The sequence below is a fragment of the Moschus berezovskii genome, chromosome X (assembly GCF_049115385.1).
Source record: "Moschus berezovskii isolate FMDL1 chromosome X, NW_MosBer_1.0, whole genome shotgun sequence".
Taxonomy (NCBI): domain Eukaryota; kingdom Metazoa; phylum Chordata; class Mammalia; order Artiodactyla; family Moschidae; genus Moschus; species Moschus berezovskii.
In genome coordinates, this window is record NC_142488.1 from 122,594,348 (window position 1) to 122,612,058 (window position 17,711).

The window sequence follows — 17,711 nt, forward strand, 5'->3', positions numbered from 1 at the left end:
GTTGTTCCATGTCCAGTTCTAACTATTGCTTCCTGACCTGCATATGGTTTCTCAAAAGGCAGGTCAGGTGGTCTGGTATTCCCATCTCTTTCAGAATTTTCCACAGTTTATTCCACAGACAATCACGATGGTGTGATCACTCACACTCAGCTAGAGCCAGACATCCTGGAATGTGAAGTCAAGTGGGCCTTAGGAAGCATCTCTGCGAACAAAGCTAGTGGGGGTGATGGAATTCCAGTTGAGCTATTTTAAATCCTGAAAGATGATGCTGTGAAAGTGCTGCACTCAATATGCCAGCAAATTTGGAAAACTCAGCAGTGGCCACAGGACTGGAAAAGGTCAGTTTTCATTCCAATCCCAAAGAAAGGCAATGCCAAAGAATGCTCAAACTACCGCATAATTGCACTCATCTCACATGCTTGTAAAGTGATGCTCAAAATTCTCCAAGCCAGGCTTCAGCAATATGTGAACTGTGAACTTCCAGATGTTCAAGCTGGATTTGGAAAAGGCAGAGGCACCAGAGATCAAATTGCCAACATCTGTTGGATCATCGATAAAGCAAGAAAGCTCCAGAAAAACATCTACTTCTGCTTTATTGACTATGCCAAAGCCTTTGTGTGGATCACAATAAACTGTGGAAAGGGCGCGTTAGCCACTCCCATTTCCCCTTCGCGGGGCGGAGCCCTGATCATCTCCAAACCTAGGGCGGCTGCCCCTCACCACCACTGTTACGCTTTCGGACTTCAGATCACCTGTCTCGTGGGCTGAGCCCACACTACTTAAGACTCCTGCATTCTGCGTCAGGAAACCTCGGCCCCGCCCCTCAGATTTGGACCCCGCCTCCTCGGGCGGGCGTTAGCCCAGACTCCTTCCCCTATTCCCGCCCCGCCCAACTCAGCCCGAGGGTCACTCCTGCGCACTAGCAACCACCAGGTCCTGCGGGCAGAGCCCAACCCCGCCAGTTACCGCCCATGGCCCCGCCCCCCTGGGACCAGGCCCACCTCCGCACACACGTACTTCCGGCCACGCCTCTTCACCGCCCATTGCCGAGTCCGGCGGAGCTCGGAGAACAAGCAAGACGCGATGGACGGCCGAGTGCAGCTGATCAAGGCCCTCCTGGCCCTGCCCATTCGACCCCAGACGCGTCGGTGGAGGAACCCGATCCCTTTCCCCGAGACGTTTGACGGCGACACCGACCGGCTTCCGGAGTTTATCGTGCAGACGGGCGCCTACATGCTAGTGGACGAGAACCTGTTCACCAACGATGCCCTGAAGGTGACGTTCCTCATCACCCGCATGACCGGGCCAGCCCTGCAGTGGGTGATCCCCTACATCAGGAAGCAGAGCCCCCTCCTCAATGATTACCGGGGCTTCCTGGCCGAGATGAAGCGGGTGTTTGGATGGGTGGAGGACGAGGACTTCTAGGCCGGGAGCGCCTCGGGTCTGGGGGCGGGTACTCGGGGGAGGGTCCGCCGCGCCAGTCACCGCCTCCCAGATCGCCACAGGCGTCCTCCCGCCGTGTCCCCCCTCACCTTCGGGTGGCCGCGATCTCCCCCGTGCTCGTGTCCCCTCCCGCGTAGTGCTTGCCTTTGTTCCAGGAATAGCGCTCCAAGTTCCCGCTGCTGCCGCCGCCCTCGCGCCAGCCAGGCCTCTCCCCTGCATACTTGGACTCTGTCCTGCGCTCCACCTGCAAGCGGGGCTCTTGTTACCCACTGGGCAGACCACCCACACCCAGCCGCTGCCAACCACCCACCTCCTGCCAGATTCCCAGGCCCGCCTCGGGGTGGCCAGAGGCCTGCGCTGTGGCGGCCATCACCATGCACCACATTCCACCCACAGCCTGCAGCCTTCGGCGATCTGGACTCACCTGGGAAGTGTCTGAGCTGGCCACAGCCTCTGGACAAACAAGGATTCCAACAGCACGCCACTGTCCTGGAGGGGCCGGCCAGCCTTTCACCTGCGGAACCGAAGCCCTCCCTACTCCCAGAGACATCTGTTCCTGCTGGGTGTGACTGCCAGGTCCCAGGGGCGCCTGGCAACCAAACTGAGTCGCTCATTATCTCCTGTGGACCTGTTGGTTTCACCCCGAATCCAGTTCTCTTCTGAATGTGCAGCTGTCTCTCTGATGTGTGCCTTTTGTTCAACACAGTAACCCCTGCACTCTGCCCAGCTCTTCTATACTACCTGGACAAACGTTTTTTCCTTATTTTCAATAAATGTCAGATGCTGTTAAAAAATAAATCGAGTCTCAATGAATATGGCACTGCGACCTCCCCAGTCCAGTAAGTGGGGTCCATGACTTGCTCAGAAGTCATGGACCCCTTTCTGTGACTGATGTGGTGTCTTGTATTATCTAGTGAAAAAGATAGCCCTGTGGTGGTCCTGGTGATGGAGACCCCACTGGTGATCATTCAGTCCTGGCTGCTGACTCTTCCAAACCAGTCTGTTCCATGCCCCTTCCTTGGAAAATGGATCTGGATTCGATTTGGCCAAGGAGATATCAGGAAGAAATCAGCTAGGAGACTTTGAGGAAAGACTTTCTCTTTTCCAAAAAGCTGCTTTTGAAAGCATAATAGCTAATTTTTGCAAATGATGAATCCCACACATTTGTTGGTGAACATCCGTCAAAGTTTTATTTAATCTATTACTGAGGATGCTAGCAAATTGAGAGCTGGTTCAGCAAAAGCATTTACATTCATGGAGCTTTGATTGTCAAGTGGAGGAAAAGAGAGTGCAGAACTGCTCTTGTTAAATCTAGGTGGAAACCTGGTTGAGATCATGCAAGAAAATAAAATTATATCTTTCTCCAATGGAAAGAAAAGCAAAAAACGTTACTCTTTACTATTTCTCTTTATGCTAACGTATTAAGTCATGAGTGCTGAAAAAAGCCTCTGCTACTTCATGAATGGCTGGGCAACTTAAATTTCCTAATAGTCAATGATCGCAGATGGGCTTATAGGGCAACACTTGTGTGATGTTAAAAGGCAATAGAATCATCTCTCCCTGATTTTTATTTTGAGTTATTTTTCCAGAATACCTGAAATAGGTAAGGAAAAGACTGAGCTTAGTTCATGCATGGCTTGGCTTAATATGTGGTAGAAAGCAAAAATGGGCCATGATTTCAGGACAAAAACACTAAAGATCACAGGCCAATCCTTTGACTTCTCTTCCTTCTGCGTCTAAGTCATCTGACTTTCGACTTTGTCTTAAATTGCTGTTTAATCACCCTTCACCTTTTGTTGTCTTTCTTCAGTTCATCAATAGCCTTGTGTAACAATCATCTATTTCCACAGTATTTATATTAATAATTACCACTTATTCTGGACCACTTAAACTCAGGAGATATTGAATCTTCCATGAAATCTATTTCCATTAGTGTCCAATATCAGTTTACCACTAGCGAAATTTTTGACCATTGCACCATGACCACATCACAAGGGTTATCAGCACATCATTTACCACCAGTGATATAGTCCCCATTTCTAGCCAGCTCACAGGTACTTGTGCTCCAAAGTCCTATTTCATAATCTGCTTCTTAGGACCGCTTCTAGAACCAAATATTGGCTAGGCCAAAAAGTTTGAGTTTCCCTAAGATGTTATAGAAAAACCCAAATTAACTTTTTCGCCAACTAAATATTATACTTGTAAGTTCCTCCAGAAACATCTCAAAAGCACTTGTAAGAGAATGAAGGTTTGCATGAAGGGAAAATTTGAAGAGCTATACAGTTCCAAGGGCTTCCCCAGTGACACATAGGTAAAGAATCGACAGCAATGCAGGAGACGCAAATTTGATCCCTGGGTCAGGAAGATCCCCAGGAGGAGGGCATGGCAATCCACTCTAGTATTCTTGCCTGGAAAATCTTATGCACAGAGGAGCCTGGAGGGCTACAGTCCATGGGGCTGCAAAGAATGGGACACAACTGAACGTGCACAGTTGCAATAGAGGCCTCAGCTTATCCTACAGGGATATCTAAAGCTAGGATGGCCATTCAGAAAATTTATGAATGGAGAAGATGAGGCCAGGTCTTTGTGCCTCCACACTGACCAGTCATTGGATGTGGTCTTACCTAGAGGAAGTAGTGTACCCCTGGGCAAGGCAGCTCCCTTCAACCCATAGCAATTCCTAGAGGGTGATTCAGCTATGATTCTCAGCAGCCTATATTCCTAGCATCTGGGGGCATGAGTGCCTCAATCATAAAACTGGGATCTGGGCAGTGCATTACATCATCCACTTCACTCATCAAGAAAGGAATGGGGTCATTATGATGGAACATAATTCAGCACATAAAAGGAATAAGATACATTTTATGCCAGCTGCTTTGGAGAGATTGTTGCAAGGTTTCTAGGTAAAATGTGTAGAAAATTGCCTAATGTAACCCCCTTTTTTGTTAAATATACATTAGCCCCCCAAAGGCTTACATATGAATACACACATACACACATGTTATGTAGACATGAAGAACTAGGTGGTTAGTATGGATCACAAGAAGTGGGAAAGGGTTGATGCCATAGATGGAGTAGGGACTTCTGTGGAGGACTCCTACACAAAAGGAAAGGGAAAAAGCTGCACTAAAATGGGAAATGGATCTGGATCAGATTTTGACCAAGGGAATGTCAGGAAGGAATCATCTAGGAGGCTCTGGGAGGCGTTAATATGTATCCCTGAAAACTGGAAAATCAATAGAAACTTGTGACAGTGATATAATCTTAATTGGGGTCCTGACAAAAAATAGATGCTACACACAAATGTAGCAGTGAGGGAAAATGAAGAGACTGTGTGAAAGGGTTTCCGTGTGGTTAAAAGAAATTATAATACATTGGATAAATTTTGTACAGATACTCCTCACTACCTTCACCCCCACTTTTGGGATGGAGTATACACACCTGTTCCTCTGAATTTAGGCTTGGCCATGCACTTGCTTTCATCAGTGAGATATGAGCATACATGAAGTGCCTAGAGGATTTCAATATGCTTGGGTGGTTTTGCTAGTCTTCTAGCACTCCTATGATTGTCTTGAGAAGAGCTTGCCCCAGGTAACTGCTGATCCCAGTGTTTGAGCTGCATAGTGATTCACATGGAGCAGATCTAAACACAGTTTGCATCCTAGAGCCAAGCCCATCCTAACTGCATCCTGAAGCAGAATAGCCCCAAATAGCCCATAGCACATGAGCAAGGAGGACAGGTGACTGTCCTAAGTTTTGGGGAGATATCTTATACAGCATTATTGTAGCAATAGCTAACTATTACTGACACCAACAAAGGATTTTGAAATACCCTGAGGCTAGCAATAGTGGGGAGCTGTTACCTCCCCCCAAAGCATGAAGGGGTAGTGTTAGTCACTCAGTCGTGTTCGACTCTTTGTGATCTCATGGACTGTAGCAAGCTCACCAGGCTTCTCTGTCTGTGGAATTCTTTAGGCAAGAATAGTGGAGTGGGTTGCCATTTCCTTCTCCAGGGGATCTTTCTGACCCAGGGATGGAACCAGGGTCTCCTGCATTGCAGGCAGAATCTTTACTATCTAAGCCACCAGGGAAGAAAGGGTAGTAAGAGCAGGGAATGGTTACTGGAGCACAGTAACCTGGACAGAATTTGTGGCCTTTGGTAGAAGAACTCAGTCACAACCATCTTTTAGTCTGGTAGAGATGGAGCCTTCCCAGTGGCCAAACTCAACAAGAATCCAGAAGGCAAGGGAGACATTTATGCAGCCCATAATGGTCAGCTTCCTGGGCACAGAATAGGGTGGAGGAGAGTGGTTATAAAAGGACAAATGGAAAATATTGAGAAGATATATGAACAATCCATTCCAAGTGAGGAATATGCAAAGAGATACAAAATCATATTAGTAACCAGAGAGATTTTAAATAGAACAACATGGGACCCCATTTCAAAACTATTATGTTGGTAATAGTAAAAATAATGACAATATCAAGTGTTGAAGTGACATGGGGAAATGAGAATTCTCACACATTTCTTTTTATAAAATTTTATTTGGCTATGCTGGGTTGCTGAGTGTGGGCTTCTCGTGGTGGCTTCTCTTGTTGCAGAACATGGGCCCTAGAGTGTGCTGGCTTGGTAGTTGTGGCACATACGCACAGTTGACCTGCAGTATGTGGGATCTTTCCAGGCTAGGGGTAGAACCCATGTCCCCTGTATTGGCAGGCAGATTCTTAACAACTAGACCACCAGGAAAGTCCTCATATACTGCATTTGACAGTACAACAAAATTGGAGATGAATGTGGAAATGCCTTATAAAATTGGACATACATACTCTCAGTCAGTTCAGTCGCTCAGTCGTGTCCGACTCTTTGCAACCCCATGAATCACAGCACGCCAGGCCTCCCTGTCCATCACCAACTCCCGGAGTTCACTCAAACTCATGTCCATGGAGTCGGTGATGCCATCCAGCCATTTCATTCTCTGTTGTCCCCTTCTCCTCCTGCCCCTAATCCCTCCCAGGATCAGGGTCTTTTCCAGTGAGTCAACTCTTCGCATGAGGTGGCCAAAGTATTGGAGTTTCAACTTTAGCATCAGTCCTTCCAATGAACACCCAGGATTGATCTCCTTGAGAATGGACTGGTTGGATCTCCTTACAGTTCAAGGGACTTTCAAGAGTCTTCTCCAGCACCACAGTTCAAAAGCATCAATTCTTCGGTGATCAGCTTTCTTCACAGTCCAACTCTCACATCCATACATGACCACTGGAAAAACCATAGCCTTGACTAGACGGACCTTGGCTGGCAAAGTAATGTCTCTGCTTTTTAATATGCTATCTAGGTTGGTCATAACTTTCCTTCCAAGGAGTAAGCGTCTTTTAATTTCATGGCTGCAATCAGCATCTGCAGTGATTTTGGAGCCCAAAAAAATAAAGTCTGACACTGTTTCCATTGTCTCCCCATCTATTTCCCATGAAGTGATGGGACCAGATGCCATGATCTTAGTTTTCTGAATATTGAGCTTCAAGCCAGCTTTTTCACTCTCTTCTTTCAATTTCATCAAGAAGCTCTTTAGTTCGTCTTCACTTTCTGCCATAAGGGTGGTGTCATCTGCATATCTGAGGTTATTGATATTTCTCCCGGCAATCTTGATTCCAGCTTGTGCTTCTTCCAGCCCAGCATTCCTCATGATATACTCTGCATATAAGTTAAACAAACAGGGTGACAATATACAACCTTGATGTACTCCTTTTCCTATTTGGAAGCAGTCTGTTGTTCCATGTTCAGTTCTAACATTTGCTTCCCGACCTGCATACAGGTTTCTCAAGAGGCATGTCAGGTGGCCTGGTATTCCCATCTCTTTCAGAATTTTCCACAGTTTGTTGTGATCAACACAGTCAAAGGCTTTGGCATAGTCAATGAAGCAGAAATAGATGTTTTTCTGGAACTCTCTTGCTTTTTGCATGATCCAGCGGATGTTGGCAATTTGATCTCTGGTTCCTCTGCTTTTTCCAAATCCAACTTGAACATCTGGAAGTTCATGGTTCATGTATTGCTGAAGCCTGGCTTGGAGAATTTTGAGCATGACTTTACTAGCGTGTGAGATGAGTGCAATTGTGCGGTAGTTTGAGCATTCTTTGGCATTGCCTTTCTTTGGGATTGGAATGAAAACTGACCTTTTCCAGTCCTGTGGCCACTGCTGAGTTTTCCAAATTTGCTGGCATATTGAGTGCAGCACTTTCACAGCATCATCTTTCAGGATTTGAAATAGCTCAACTGGAATTCCATCACCACCACTAGCTTTGTTCGTAGTGATGCTTTCTAAGGCCCACTTGACTTCACATTCCAAGATGTCTGGCTCTAGGTGAGTGATGACACCATCATGATTATCTTGGTTGTGAAGATCTTTTTCGTACAGTTCTTCTGTGTATTCTTGCCACCTCTTCTTAATATCTTCTGCTTCTGTTAGGTTCATACCATTTCTGTCCTTTATCGAGTCCATCTTTGCATGAAATGTTCCCTTGGTATCTCTAATTTTCAAACAAGCAATTCCGATAAAGATGTTCCCAGTAGCATTAAAAAAAAAAGTGTGTCATGACTAGGAACTCTCTTAAGCTGTGTAGCACCATTGTCTACATTAATAAAAGGTGCCCCCTTGTGGTGAAAGCAATCTTATGTGTGCACAGTGAGGCAACCAGATGGTATTTTTCTGCTTAAAAAAAAGCAACTCATAGTAAGTTCCATTGTTTGACTTGGCGAAATGGCTTGGGGCTGGAGTGCAGCCTCAGTTACTAGCTTGGTAAGGGGCACTCTAGAAGTGAACAAGCTTCTGGACCATAAGCAGCATTCCTGTTTGTAGTCCCTGAAAACTGGAAACATTAAGTATCATTATGGAAAATGCATACATACTAGTATATATAGATATTGCTTTTTGTCCTCTTTATATATTGCTACTTTAAATTTCAGAAAAGTTTCAAGAATAGTTCAGGAAACTCCTATGTTCTTTATTGCATTAGCTTTTTCTTTTTCCCTATCTACCTGTAGATATATATATGTATTTTCTGAATCATATGCATCATAATTAATAATACATCATATAATCATATGCATCATTTATATATAATCATATATGTACATATACACATATATCACTATGTATATGAATTTTGTAATTATTTGACAGTAAGTTCATTAAAAACAATAAAGTATATCTAGAAAAAAACTACAATTAAGATAATATTTAAAGGTTAAATACCAAATGCTTTCTTCTGAGGTCACAAACTGGACAGAATTATCTAGCAGCACCATTTTTGTTCACAATGTCTTGGAGGTCTTAGCAGAACTAGTCAAAAAAAGGAAATAAAGGGTATTAAGATAAGTGAAATAAACCCACTATTTGAAGGTCTGACAGTATACAGAAAATTCCAATAAATCTAAAAATAATTAGAAATAATAAATTAATGATTTTGCTGAATACATGAATAATGCATAAATATTTAAAGCAGACGATGACAAATATTGGTGACAATGTGGATAAATTAGAATCCTTATATATTGCTGGTAAAATGGTGCAGCTACTGTGAAAAACAGTCTGGCATTTCCTCAAAAAATGAAGCATAGAGTTAATAATACCATACAACACAACCAGCAATTTCACTCCTAGGTATGTACTCAAGAGAACTGAAAATATACATCCCCACAAAAGCTTGTACATGAGTGCTTACAGTAGCACTATTCATAATTACCCCAAAGTGCAGACAACTCAAAAGTCCAGGAAGTGATGAATGAATAACCAAATATGGTATATCCATGTATTGGAATATCATTCAACCATAAAGAGGAATGAAGGACTGATACATTTGATGAACCTAGAAAACATAGCACTTAAGTGAGAGAAACCAGCACAAAAGTGTGATTATTGTGTGATTCTATTTATATGAAATATCCAGAACAGGCAAATATATAGATGCAGGGAGTTGATTAGTGGTTGTTGCAACTTGGGGGAAGGGATAATGGGGAGGCACAGGGTTTCTTTTGGGGATAATGGAAATGTTTTAAAATTCAGTTCAGTTCAGTTGCTCAGTCATGTCCAACTCTTTGCAACCCCATGGACTGCAGCACACCAGGCTTCCCTGTCCATCACCAACTCCCTGAGCTTGCTCAAACTCATGTCTATCAAGTCGGTGATGCCATTCAACCATCTCATCCTCTGTTATCCCCTTCTCCTCCTGCCTTCAATCTTTCCCAGCATCAGGGTCTTTTCCAATGAGTCAGTTCTTCACATCAGGTGACCAAAGGATTGGAGCTTCAGCTTCAGCATCAGTCTTTCCAAAGAATATTCAGGACTGATTTCCTTTAGGATGGACTGGTTTAACTTCCTTACAGTCCAAGGAACTCTCAACAGTCTTCTCCAACACCACAGTTCAAAAGCATAAATTCTTCAGTGCTCAGCTTTCTTTATAGCCCAACTCTCACATCCATACCTGACTGCTGGAAAAACCATAGATTTGACTAAATGGACCTTTGTCAGCAAAGTAATGTCTCTGCCTTTTAATATGCTGTCTGGGTTGGTCATAGCTTTTCTTTCAAGAAGCAAGCGTCTTTTAATTTCATGGCTGCAGTCACTATCTGCAGTGATTCTGGAGCCCCCAAATATAAAGTCTGTCACAGTTTCCATCATTTCCCCATCTATTTGCCATGAAGTGATGGGACCAGATGCCATGATCTTAGTTTTTTTAATGTTGAGTTTTCAGCAGATTTTTCACTCTCCTCTTTCACTTTCATCAAGAGGCTCTTTAGTTCCTCTTCGCTTTCTGCCATAAGGGTGGTGTCATCTGCATATCTGAGTTTACTGGTATTTCTCCAAGCAATCTTGATTCCAGCTTGTGCTTCCTCCAGCCCAGCATTTCTTATGATGTACTCTGCATATAAGTTAAATAAGCAGGGTGACAATATACAGCCTTGACATACTCCTTTCCCAATTTTGAACCAGTCCGTTGTTCTTTGTCCAGTCCTAACTGTTGCTTCTTGAGCTGCATACAGATTTCTCAGGAGCCAAGTAAGGTGGTGTGGTATTCCCACCTCTCTAAGAATTTTCCACAACTGTTTATAATAGCCAGGACATGGAAGCAACCTAGATGTCCATCTGCAGATGAATGGATAAGAAAGCTGTGGTACATATACACAATGGAGTATTCAGTTCAGTTCAGTTCAGTTGCTCAGTCGTGACCGACTCTTTGCCACCCCATGAATCACAGCACACCAGGCCTCCCTGTCCATCACCAACTTCCAGAGTTTACTCAAACTCATGTCCGTTGGGTCGGTGATGCCATCCAGTGCTCAGCCATTAAAAAGAATACATTTGAATCAGCTCTAAGGAGGTGGATGAAACTGGAGCCTATTATACAGAGTGAAGTAAGCCAGAAAGAAAAATACCAATACAGTATAATGACACATATATATGGAATTTATAAAGATGGTAACGATAACCCTGTATGCGAGACAGCAAAAGAGACACAGATGTATAGAACTGTCTTTTGAACTCTGTGGGAGAGGGCGAGGGTGGGATGATTTGGGAGAATGGCATTGAAACATGTATATTATCATATGTGAAACGAATTGCCAGTCCAAGTTCGATGCATGATACAGGATGCTCGGGGCTGGTGCCCTGGGATGACCCAGAGGGATAGTATGGGGAGGAAGGTGGGAGAGGGGCTCAAGATAGGGAACACATGTACACCTGTGGCGGATTCATGTCAATGGATAGCAAAACCAATACAATATTGTAAAGTAATTGACCTCAAATTAAAATAAATAAATTTATATTTTTTTAAAAAAGAATTTTCCACAGTTTGTTGTGATCCACACAGTCAAAGTCTTTGGTGTAGTCAATAAAGCAGAAGTAGATGTTTTTCTGGAACTCTCTTGCTTTTTCTATGATCCAATGGATGTTGGCAATTTGATCTCTGGTTCTTCTTCTTTTTCTAAACCAGCTTGAACTTCTGGAAGTTCTCAGTTCACATACTGTTGAAGCCTGACTTGGAGAATTTTGAGCATTACTTTGCTAGTGTGTAAGAAGAGTGCAATTATGCGGTAGTTTGAAAATTCTTTGACATTGCCTTTCTTTGGGATTGGAATGAAAACTGGCTTTTTCAGTCCTGTGACCACTGCTGAGTTTTCCAAATATTCTGGCATATTGAGTGCAGCACAGGTAGTGGTAATGGTTGTACAGAGGAGGGCATGGCAACCCACTTCAGTGTTCTTGACTGGAGAATCCCCATGCACAGAGGAGCCTGGGGGACTACAGTCCATGGGGTCACAAAGAGTCAGACACAACAGAAGTGACTTGGCATGCATGCACACAATGGTTGTACAACTCTGTGAATATATTAAAAACTACTAACGTCTATAGTTCTTTTAAAGAGTGATATTGTAGTGTGTGGACTATATCTTAACAAAGCTATTGTAAAAAGCTAATTATATTCCTATTTTCTAAAAATAAACTAGTGGGAATGGTATTTAACAAAAATAATACCATTTATTTTAGTTTATAAATTACCAAATACCCAGGAATAAAATATTTGCAATATTTCAACACTGGAAAATCCAAAATATTACTGAACTAAATTGAGTAGCAAAATAAATGGAAGGCTATAACATGTTAATGAATTGAAAGACTCAAAATTATTACATTATATATTCTTCCGAAATTTATTTTTAGATTCAGTGTGATTCCAGTCAAAATTAAGCAGGCTTTAGAAGAAAATACAGGATATCTTCATGATATTCGGTTATTCTTAAACAGGATACAGAAGTTAACCATAAAAAATTGATGAGTGACTCTACAATGTATATGAAAAGGCAAAGAATCTAGAATAGCCAAGTCACTGTTGAAGAAGTACAAAGCTGGATGACTTACACTACAGGACATCAAGGCTTATTGTAAAAAAAAAAAAAAGCACATGGTATTTGTGCACTGATAGACAAGTAGACAAATGGAATACAATAAAAAATCCAGAAAAAAAATTCACACTTATACAGTCACCTGATTTATGACAAACCCACTGTCTCAGTTCAGTAAGGGAAAGAATGGTCTTTTCAATAAATATTTTTGGGTCAATTAGATATCCATATTGAAAAAAAATAACATTATCCCTTACCTCCCAGCACACATAAAATTTAATTCAGTATAGATTATAGACTTAAATTTGAAAGCTAAAACAACCTTTCTGGATGTTGGAAATATTCTATACATTGATCTGGGCGGTAGTTACATTGATATATACATATGTAAAAATTCATCTACTCTATTCTTAAGATTTTTGTTCTCTACTGGATATAATCTATATCTCATGTTTTTAAATATAAGAAAAGAAAAAGAAAGGATTGCATGTTTAGATAAATAGTAGAGAAGTTGCAGAACATCAAATACAAAGAAAAGCTCTTAAAACAACCAAAGAAGAAAACACAAAATTAAGCTGACAGCTAATTTATTAACAGTAAAAATAGAAGCTAAAAGACCATGGAATAATATTGTTTTCAACACTATGATTCAAATTGATCACATTTTAATATTTCTAATATAAGGGTGTTTCATACAACTAATTTTAGTCTTCTAAATTGTTGACCAAGTGGCCATTGTGACATAGTATCATTGCCTGCTCCTGTGCAAAAAGAAAAAGTACTTGCAGCAAATCTTTCAGAACTAATGCCCATAGATAAAGGAAACGAAAGTGGAATAGTCATAACTATTACATCACTAATGTTTTGGGCACATAGTGCAATACTGTGAGGATAAACAAACACATGGGTGATTCTGTAAATGAAAGGGACTTAACAAAAATAATTTTTTAAAAGAATGAGGAAAAACATATTTTCAGAAATGAAAGGCATAGAATTTTCCCCTAATATATCATTGTTAAAAGAGTACATCTAAAGGATACTTTACAAGAGGAAAATGATACCAGTAAAAATGTCTTGGATTAAAGAAGAGATGATATGTGGCTAAATCTAAACAAACTATAGTACAAATATTTAATTTTGAGATTAAAAAATGAATGAAGCTTAAGTAATGACAAGAAGAGTACTTACCCTGTTCACAAGAAGAGGTGATTATTTGTAATTAAAAGGTTACAAGCTCTTTGCATTCTTTCATTAATTTCTTCTATTAGTTAAGAAGTTAAATGCTCTATTTTTATTCTTTAGTGGTTGCTCTGAAAAGTTAACATCCATGTTTAACAATATAGAAAATTAACCGATACAAAGAAATTAGAACAATATAATTGACAAAAACTTAGACTCTGACAACGCCAAGTACTAGTGAGGAAATGGGAACATGTATATTGAGGAGCATAAATTAAGAATTATTTTGGAAAACAACTTGGCAGTGCCTTTGGATTAGTTTTCCTATAAGCTGACTCTGGCCAAGGACTCATGTAAAAATAATATATCAAGAAGTGGTCCAAAAAATATATGGACAGGAAAGTGGGGAAGTGGACTATGGAGGAGGTGCAGGGAAGAGAGTCAAGCAATATTTTCTACCAACCAAAGTCTCCCAGAGAATCCCTTTGGCACATCCATCAATCATTAGTTTAAATTACAAGATACTGACTCTTCATGCTTACAAACTAAAGGGGTTCTGATAGCCTGTGGGCAGTCCTATGAGAAAGAGCCACAGATTCTGGCTATCGGGAACAAAAGCACAGAGGAGCTGAGGTGCATGAAAAGGAGAGAGTTCTAAAACAGCATTAACAGCATTTGCTTCGATAGGCATTAGTTTCAATATTCAATAACACGACACCTAGAGACTGCCCCTCCAGTCCCTTTACAGTTGTTTGCAGTAAGTACTCAAATATACCTGCTTAAATTATCAGGAGTATGTTCTCTTGTTTGCAGATATCTGTTTATCTGTGCTGTTCTGAAGAAGTAGGCAGAAACATGGACCTTGTCTCAAGACGATGATGAAATAGAATCATGTGAATGATGCACATCTAATAATTTTGATACACATTAGGAGCTCAACACACATAAGTCTTCATCAATTTTAATATTAGATATTAACATGCTTTATTTTAGGCAGGGTGAAGAACACTGCCCTGATGTTATGGCTACCTTACACAGCAAGTTCTTTGCTCCTCATCTTTACGGCCTTGATTATGTAAATTGTGTGGATATCAATTCATCAAATAATGGGTTCAAATGACCCCTGGTGGCCTGAGGTTCTGGGATTGCCCAGGAGTGTCCTACTCAAAGCGCTCTGGTGATCTGATAAAACTAAACATTCAGGCAGAATATCCATTCATCTCATTTAGGAGACAACCAGATGGTTGAGGTGAGAAAGACTTTGAATGCATCCAGAGTAAGAGTGCCATTCAAGTAATGAAAGTACAGAAAAGAACTGAGAATGTTGGTTATAGTCAAGATGTTATGCATCTTTGACTTTCAAGATAGGCTGTCTCTGTGTGATTTTATGAAGGTAGAACCAAGTAGAGTACTGGAGCCATTGGGAGGATTATAGGCAGTCCTCCATGTTGAAAGTCAATTTGAATGTTCATATCCTTTAATAATATATTCTCTAAACAGCTGGTCCAGAGTCACTTTAGACTAAATCCTCTGCTTAAGATTTCTTGGTGGGTGTGATTGTGGGCTCCACTTTTGTGGGTAGTTACATATGAAGTTTTATTTGATGTTCAGTCCTTTTGTTTTCTCTCAACATCTCATGGCAGGTATTCTTTCTATTTTATTCAATATTCTACTTGGCAAATTTGCTAGAGTTAGCAAATTAATTGAGTATACCTGTGTTTCTTCTTTTGGGAGGATGGGAACCCTTCATTGTTGTAGACCTCCATGGACTTTGAAAAGGTCTCAATTCAACTTCACCATTGACTTTATCTCTAGAATGTCGTCCAATACCTGAAAGTTGATTGATAAGCTTTCATATTATGAGTTAAATATTGCTCCTTATAGAGACCTAAAAATGATTTTTAAAATTCCAGCTGTATTATTTTCGTACTTTCAGATGTCAACAATCTCCACCAACCTCATTGTTTGGGGACGAGAGTGGGATGTGAAAGTGGAAGCAAAAGTGTTCCAAATGTCTTGATTATGGTAAAGTTGAAGAGAACAGAGGCACAAAGCAAATATATTCTAAAAATCTCATTTTTTTGTTGATAGAGATGAAGTAGGACAAAAAAGAACATTTTATTGTGGCAAAGTATACTTATCTCTAACACCATATACAAAAATAAACTCAAAATGGATTAAGATCTAAATGTAAGACCATAAACTATAAAATTCTAAGAGAAAAACACAAGCAGAACATTCTCTGACATAAATTACAGCAAGATCCTCTATGACCCACATCCCAGAGTAATGGAAATAAAAATAGACAAATGGGACCTAATTAAACTTAAAAGCTTTTTCACAACAAAGGAAACTATAAGTAAGGTGAAAAGGCAGCTTTCAGAATGGGAGAAAATAATAGCAAATGAAACAACTGACAAAGAATTAATCTCCAAAATATACAAGCAGCTCGTGTAGCTCATACCAGGAAAATGAACGACCCAATCAAAAAGTGGGCAAAAGAACTAAACAGACATTTCTCCAAGGAAAACATACAGATGGCTAATAAACACATGAAAAGATGCTCAACATCTTTCATTATTAGAGAAATGGAAATCAAAACCATAATGAAGTATCATCTCACACTGGTCAGAATGGCTGCCATTAAAAAATCTACAAACAATAAATGCTGGAAAGGGTGAAGAGAAAAGGGAACCCTCTTACACTGTTGGTGGGAAAGCAAACTAGTACAGCCACTATGGAAAATAGAATGGAGATTCCCTAAAAATCTGGAAATAGAACTGCTATATGACCCAGCAAACCCACTGCTGGGCATATACACCAAAGAAACCAGAATTCAGAGACATGTGTACCCCAGTGTTCATTGAAGCACTGTTTACGATAGCTAGGACATGGAAGCAACCCAACTGTCCATCAGCAGACAAATGGATAAGGCAGTTGTGGTACATGTACACAATGAAATATTACTCAGCTATAAAAAAGAACGTATTTGAGTCAGTTCTAATGAGGTGGATGAAACTGGAGCCTATTATACAGAGTGAAGTAAGTCAGAAAGATAAACACCAATACAGTATATTAATGCATATATATGCAATTTAGAAAGATGGTAATGTCAACTCTATATGCATGACAGCAAAAGAGACAGAGATGTAAAGAACAGACTTTTGGACTCTATGGGAGAAGGCGAGGGTGGGATGATTTGAGAGAATAGCATTGAAACATGTATATTACCATGTGTAAAATAGATGACCAGTGCAAGTTCGATGCATGAAGTAGGGCACTCAAAGCTGGTGCTCTGGGACAACCTAGAGGGATGGAGTGGGGAGGGAGGTGGGAGCGGGGTTCAGGATGGGGGGACACATGTGCACCCATGGCTGATTCATGTCGATGTATGGCAAAAACCACCACAATATTGTAATATCCAGTTCAGTTCAGTCACTCAGTCGTGTCCGACTCTGCGACCTCCCTGTCCATAACCAACTCCTGGAGTTTACTCAAACTCATGTCCATTGAGTCGGTGATGCCATCCAGCCATCTCATCCTCTGTCATCCCCTTCTCCTCCTGCCCCCAGTCCCTCCCAGCATCAGGGTCTTTTCCAACGAGTCAAGTCTTCGCATCAGGTGGCCAAAGCATTGGAGTTTCAGCTTTAGCATCAGTCCTTCCAATGAACACCCAAGACTGATCTCCTTTAGGATGTACTGGTTGGATCTCCTTGCAGTCCAAGGGACTCTCAAGAGTCTTCTCCAGCACCACAGTTCAAAAGCATCAATTCTTCGGCGATCAGCTTTCTTCACAGTCCAACTCTCACATCCTTACATGACCACTGGAAAAACCATAGCCTTGACTAGATGGACCTTTTTTGGCAAAGTAATGTCTCTGGTTTTTAATATGCTATCTAGGTTGGTCATCACTTTCCTTCCAAGGAGTAAGCGTCTTTTAATTCCATGGCTGCAATCACCATCTGCAGTGATTTTGGAGCCCAAAAAATAAAGTCTGACATTAAAATAAATTACTTAATTTTAAAAAACTTAAAAAAAGAGTACTTATCATTGGGATATTATATCTTGATTGAAAATTTAAAATTTAATAATGATTGGGCAAACAGACATTTCCTCACACTGCTAGTGAGAATGTAACTTGAAAATCTCGCTGAGGTGAGATTTTGATGGGTCAAAATAGTGTTATATGGACTTT